This window comes from Panicum virgatum, chromosome 4N (assembly GCF_016808335.1).
Source record: "Panicum virgatum strain AP13 chromosome 4N, P.virgatum_v5, whole genome shotgun sequence".
NCBI classification, from domain to species: domain Eukaryota; kingdom Viridiplantae; phylum Streptophyta; class Magnoliopsida; order Poales; family Poaceae; genus Panicum; species Panicum virgatum.
This window is the reverse complement of record NC_053148.1, coordinates 24,748,898-24,755,969: the sequence shown is the minus strand read 5'-3', so window position 1 is coordinate 24,755,969 and position 7,072 is coordinate 24,748,898. Positions and strand designations below refer to the sequence as shown.

General features: G+C 39.7%; 1 long non-coding RNA gene across 1 annotated transcript; it reads left to right on the top strand.

Moving 5' to 3' along the window:
- The first annotated feature begins 4,174 nt into the window (after positions 1 to 4,174).
- LOC120670368 lies at positions 4,175 to 6,576 on the top strand. Its single transcript, XR_005673194.1, has 3 exons — positions 4,175 to 4,861; positions 5,554 to 5,614; positions 5,743 to 6,576. It is a non-coding gene; the product is annotated as an uncharacterized LOC120670368 (long non-coding RNA).
- Positions 6,577 to 7,072: the final 496 nt, after the last annotated feature.

Genomic DNA, 7,072 nt, shown 5'->3' with positions numbered 1-7,072 from the left:
AATACCAATTATTTGATTAAGCATTTCTCCAATATTCATGCCTACAAATCGTACATTAACTTTTTTTTTGTTTTGCAGAGGTCACTGGATTGCATTCGAACTAAAGCCATAGCTTGGAAGATTCATCGTATATGATTCCTTGGACTGGAACACCGACTGATCCCAAGAATTCATAGACCTTATTCAATTGTGAGTGAATTTCTTCTCTTCCCTTTGCACATCTGTCTCTTGAGTCTCTAGAGAAATATGCCTATATAAATTAACTTTCCATATTTTCAATTTAAAACAAGGCATACAAGTTCTACGTTCATAAAGGACTTCCTCATCCCGCCAACAAACCAAAGAAAATGACTATTCACACAAATTTCCCGTGCCACAAGCAACCGGCAGGTTCCGTGTACTGTGGGTACTTCATGTGCGAGAATATGAGGTTGAAAGGGAGATACACTACTGATCCTAAACGCATAAGGGCCTACTCTTTATTACAGATAGATGTTTGAACATTGTTTTTTACTGTAACTACAAATTGCTTAATTTTATCATGTATTCAATAATTGTAGCTTGACCCGAAGAAACACGGATGCCGGCTCCACGAGAGACAACTTCTACATGTAATCGATGATTTGTGCCGTTTCATTCTGCACGAAGTGGTGAACATGAAAGGCAAATTTTTTGATGAAACAAAAGACTTAGCAACGAACGATAAATACCTTTCACTTCGTGAGTGGTACAATTTTGGGCACGGTTAACGCTAATGTAGCATCCCAGGGGAATGATGGAAAAACATGTATAAGAGGTGAGTTGTAATGATGTACTATATTGATATTTAATTTTCATCTATTACGAATTTTATATGCGTAAGTATCTTATGTCTAACATATTCGACGTCTCGATCGCGAACAAGCTTGAAGTTAGAACGTTATCACTAATAGATGTATAATAGTGCGGATGTAATGTATAATAGACGTATAGATCAAAATTGCGAATTCAAATCCCGTAAACAAAAATGCGAATTCAAAAAATTTTGGCGGGCGGAAAAACTATTTCTAGGGGAAGATGGGGGGGTCACCCGCCCCTGAAAATCGTTTTGTAGGGGCGGGTGATCCCCCAACCGCTCCTCAAAAAGCATTTATAGGGCCGTGTCGGGAGGTCACCCACCTCTACAAAATGATTTTTAGGGGTGGGTGACCCCCCACCCGCCCCAGCAAATTGCCATTTTTTGCTGCGAAAAGTAAGGGCGGTTACACCGTTCGCCCCTAAAAATGCCATTTTGCCTGCCCCTAAAAATGTCATTTTGACCGTCCCTACAAACCCTTTCTGCAGTAGCGTAGGTTATTGGTTTCAAATTAAATTTGTTAAACTAGGCGCTGCACATCACATGTCCAAATCAACCAAGCATGCTGTCAAAGCTGGTCCATGCAAAGAAACTATAGTTTCATAGGCAAATGTGTCTGTAACCATGGTTTAGGACAAAATGTTTAAGTAGAGTTTTTAAATGTTAAATATGAATACGGTTTTCACAATAGCATTGTTTTAAAAATCAAATGGTTTCCTGCGTCCTAGAAAAATTTAGCGGACTTTAAAATTTCTTCAGAACACTACAAAGAAATCATTTAATCTAGGACGGTATTGTTATGACGTTTTCAGAAAACATCACAGATTCGCAGATATGGGTACCAAGCCCAAAAATCATGATGTTTTATCAGTTTCGTCACAGTCCGGCCCAAATCATTGTGACGTTTAAACAAATTCGTCACGAACAACATCTAAACATCATGTTGTCGAAAACAAGAAAAAAATTGGACTTTGAAGACCAAAATAAACCTGGACGCAGAAATGTTCAAGTAAAAATATAATGCAGGCCCCGAGGATTCAATCTTTAGACCACCATGCTCATTTTATAAACGATCATCACACTAAGTGCTTGCATGTGGCAATCAGTGGTAACAAATTTTATTTATATAGCACCAGCTCGCCCATAAAATAAATCATCAAATATTTATGGCCGACGGGGGCTTCGAACCATGCACATGAGGCTTAGAGTGAAGCTCAACTTCCACCAAGCTATCTCCTAGTTTTTGTTAAGCTGTTTTATCTTGTTTAAGTTAAACTTTCATGGGAGGAATTTTATTTGTAAAAAGAAGTGCCTAAAAGTGAGCTCGAACGCAGGCCATCAGAGATTACAGAACTGCTGCCTTACCACTGGGCTGGCAAGGCACTCGTATTAACAAGGCGCAGCTTTAGTTTAATGATCGGTATTTTTCTAGAAAATAAAAACAATTTTTGTGCTCCAAAGGAATCGAACCTGAGACCTGGCTAAGGCGAAGGCAGGGCACTACCACCATACTAAGCACTAGCTTGCAACTTTATTGGGCATTAAAATTATTTTTCATGTTTTTCCACGTGGACGATGTGAAGAACACAACTATAATTGATATTTCTCTTTTTAATTTGAAATTAAAATTTATAACTGGTATTTCTCCCGCGTATTAACTCCAAATTTGATGGTTTGCTTTTCTAAATTTTTCTAAAATCATTTTCTTTCGTGTAATTGCATTTTTGGTAAGTCAATTATGATTTCTTGAACCTTCTTGATCATATAGCTTGTTTTCTTTCATTTAAAGATAGAATAGAAAATACATATTTTTACATAACAATAACTAATATAACTTCATAATTTCTATTATTATGGTCAACATAAGCTTTTGTCTAAATATAAGATCCATACGAGTTCGAAAATGTTATCAAGTTGTCCAATCTCAAAATTTGACTTGAGTTATAAGAAACTCTTTGAGAGATGTATCTATTTGTGAATAGTATATAGTCTCATTTTATTAAAATTATTTATTTTTTTTCTGGCAAGTTCCTGGACCAAAAATATGCTGCCATGTTAATTTGTAGATTTCTCCGAGCAAATCTATATATTGTTGTAATTACCGTGTTGTAATTTGGAGACAGTAATTTAAATTGTCCATAGAAGAATAATTGAGTTTTTTCATCTATCTCGGGAGCATGGTAGAATAGAACATATAAACCTAAATATAGTATTTTTTTCAATCAATCTTATTAGAGTTAAACATAGTTCAACTTGGAATTACTGCAATGCTCCTTCATTTTTGATGAATCCGGATATTTTTTTATACTAAAGCATCTGCTGTTTTAATTTGGAGATAAAAAAACACTAGGAGAGTAACTGGGCTTCGAACCCAGGTCACGCGGTTAAAGACCCTAGAGCCCAACCACTAGGCTGTGAGTTCAATTGCGACATTATTAGGAATTAAACGTTTTATAACGTATTTTATTAGCTCTGTAGTGAAGAACATATGTGTAAGTTATATTTTTCTTTTTAATCCGTAATTAAATTTTGTAATTGGTATTTCTCCCTCATAAGAACTCCAAATTTGATGGTTCTTGTCTCTATTTTTTTCAAAAATTATGATCTTTTACTTAGTGGCTTTTGTTTGTATGTTAGTTGCTATATTTTGCAAGCTACTTTTTCATGGGGTGCCTTAATTAGTTATTTAAAAAATAGAAAACTAAATTTTTTGCACAACAAGTGGCAATTTTAATTCACTAATGTTACTCCGAGAGTAAATGTAAGTCTACATCCAATCCTGAGGTGTATATGAGCAAGGGAAGACTTTATGGTGTACAAACTTCAAAGTTTGACTTGAGCTATATGAAACTATGTGAGAGATGTATCCACCTGTGAATAATGTATAGTTTCACTTTACAAAAATCATTTGAAATTTTTATGACAAGCTTATGAACCCTTATTATGTTGTCATGTAAATTTTTAAAATTTTCTGACCAAATGTAGATATTATTATAATTAATATGTTGTAATTGGAAGATTGAAGCTAGAATTGTCCCTATAAGATAACTAAAATTTTCATTTATCTCAAACATATTGGTTATAATGTAACATACTATGAGTCTAAATATATTTTTTGTGAATTTTTTAAATATTATTAGAGGTACCCATAGTTCAACATGAAATTATTTTCTATAAGCCTGCAGAAATTCATTTAAATGATAGAAAAACACTAAGCTAAGATAAATATGGGCTATGTTTGGATCGCTCTACAAGGCCCAATTGTTCCAGACCATCGATCTCTAATTCGGCAGTCATCATTGCGCTCCCATAGTATAAAAGGAGCTGAAACCCTAGCTCCACTCGTTGTGCTCCTTAGAATCCCGGCTCCCCGCGCCTCCTCTCCTCCGATCTAACTCCTCCGCACTCTGCTCCTCCATCTCCTCGCACCCTGCTCCTCCGCCTCCTCCTTCCTAAGCTGCCCGCATCCATGCCCTCCTCTGACTTGCGCGGGCGGCCAACACCCGGCCATGGGGGCTGGCAGTGGTAGGCGCCAAGATCCGTCTGCCGCTGACCCAGATTCGGCGCAGCGGTGACGGATCAAGAGCAGGCGGCGCTTCTTCCTCTCCGGTTCGGCGCGGATCGAGATTGCAGGCTTCTTCCCCGGCGGCTCGAGCTGTCGAGCTTGGCTTCCAGCGGCGCGGATCCAGGAGGCCTGGCTGCTCGCAAGCTCTCCAGGTCGTCTGCGCCTAGCTGCCTTCCAACTTGTTCCCCATCCCAAATCTCCTTCTCACTCTACCCAAATTTGTGATGTGTGATGCATGGAAGTGAAGGAGGAGGAGACGACGGCCGTGGATCTGCGGATCCGGAGCACAAAGAAACAAGCGTGCTGCAGGGGCACCTGGTCATGGTGGTTGGGGATAACATCGCGAAGGTGCCTTCATCCAACAGCAGGTGGCAGGGCGCTACGCAAGGCGGCATGCCACCTAGGGTCGAGGCCTCCCCCCCCCCCACCCACCCACCACCACCACATCTGCAGCATTGATGGTAAGATCTGTGGCAATTGTCTCTTGCTTGTGTGGTGCAATTTCATTTTATCCGATGCAAATGTTTCTGTGTTATGTACGCCAATTGGATATGTGAAATCTTGAACTAGCATATGTTGTATAATAATCCTTTGTAAACAAATCTATTTTTATGCCAATAGAGAACGTGCTATCATGGTAGCATTATGTCCTAGCCTTCTCCAAGTAAACTATGTTAGCATTGTGTCAAATCTTAGTTAATTGAAGATAGAAGCCTTCTCCAAGTAAATTACGTTTAAGATTAACATTCTTAACCACTCCGGCAATCTGTACTTCTCACTTATATTTGGTGCTAATTTATATCGATGTTGTTGACCACACAGATTATATCAAACACCATAGTTTCTAGGCCACCACCTGCAGATACACATCCATTGGCTCAGGTGACTAGTGGATTAAGTGGGAAGCCTTTATTTGACTTATCTACTAACATTCTCAGGGAGATGTATATCCTTACACGTGGATGTGTGTCTATTGCTTTCATAGAACTATATCTATTTGACTATTTGTTTAAGCTTCTTTTCACTAATAATAGTGCTTCAATTATTCTTTGCCTTTACCTTCTATTTAAACTATTCTTTGCTTCTAACTAATATAGTTTTCCCACAAATCTTTAGCTCACTTGATGATAACTAAAAAGAGTGTCTATCGCAGGGTGCTGTTGATGTCTTCTAACTTCTTTTGCAAGCATTCAGTCTATTGCAGGGTGCATCTGGTATGCTTGGATTCTTCTTGCCTTTCATTATTATGTGCATGTTAGCATGTATGCTGAAAGAATCAGTGGTTCCTATTGGATATTGTAGTTCTCTTTATTAAGATTTGCATATATTTTGGTTGTTACAGCTTATTGACGAGAAGATTCATTGGATGCATGTGGACATGTCAAAAGGAGGACCATTGCATGTGTCAGGACAACTAGGACATCTCACGCGCTCCGCCACGTGAAGAAAAAAGCACAAAGATAAAAAAGAAGAAGAGGTGAAAACATTACAAAGAAAAAAGCTTATTTTCAAAATTACAAAAGGGTGGGGTCGAGAGGTGGGGAGCCCGGGAAGGGGTGGCGGCCAAGGACGGCGACCGGTGGTAGGAGAGGAGGGCGAGGGGCGGAGGGCGGCGCCCGCCGGCGGTGGCGGAGTGCAGCGGTGCGGCGGCGAAGAACGTTAGGGTTAGCTGAGAGGGAGGGGGCGGGGAGGCCGAGGGAGGGTGCGCGGAGGAGGGGGGGAGGGCGGTTGTTGGGAGGGTAGGCGGCGGGGTTTTTTTTGCAAAAAGGCATGGACGGCGGGTTTGATTACAAACAAACTGAAGGGTCTTTTTGCAAAAAAGCCAAGGAGCGGCCTGGATCAACCTCCTACGACCGATCGGACGGTTCGCGTCGGGCGTCTTCTCCGGTGGCGCCATGTGTCACTACCGGGGGAAGGGAGCGCGGAGAGGGCTCCCTCTCCACGCCGTATAGAAGTTAGAGTATGATATAATTTGTCTACTTGTTCGGATCATAAGATGAACTCATGTATTTGCCTATTTTTGTTGTACTTTTGTTGAAATAGCCTTTATATTGTTATGATCGATACAGTAGGCTTGAGTATTGGATGATTGGTACTGTATATTTCTTTAAAAATAAGCTTTGTATATTGTTTTGGGTTGCAATGGTAATTTTGAAAATGGTCTGAAATAGTCTAATTTTGGTTGAATTCAGTGGGCTGGAAAATGTTTGTGCTAAATTAGTGGCCTCCTTTTGATACCGGCCCATTAATAAAATAGGCTGTAATGGTGAGTTGGTGACGTCATTGTCCATGTCAGCAAACAAAAAAGAAATTGTCATATTAGTAGCTAAAAAAGTGCCACGTCAGCAGCCAAAAAAAAGCCACGTCGGGCGCTATGTCAGCTGCCACGTCAGTTGCCACATGGCATTATCTGTGACATCTGTGACGTTTATTTTTGTCATAGATATTGGGCTTGGGTTGGGTTAAGTGGGTTTCGGGTCATTTTGTGACGGTTTAGAAACGTCATAGATCGTGCCAATCTGTGACGATTATAAAAAAAAATGTCGCTCGATTTAATCTGTGACGCTCAATACATGACGTTATCTGAAATCGTCACGAAATCATCATAGATGCTGTTTTATGATGTTTTTTCAGCAATCTATAATGAATTTGTTTCGTCACAGATTAAATGA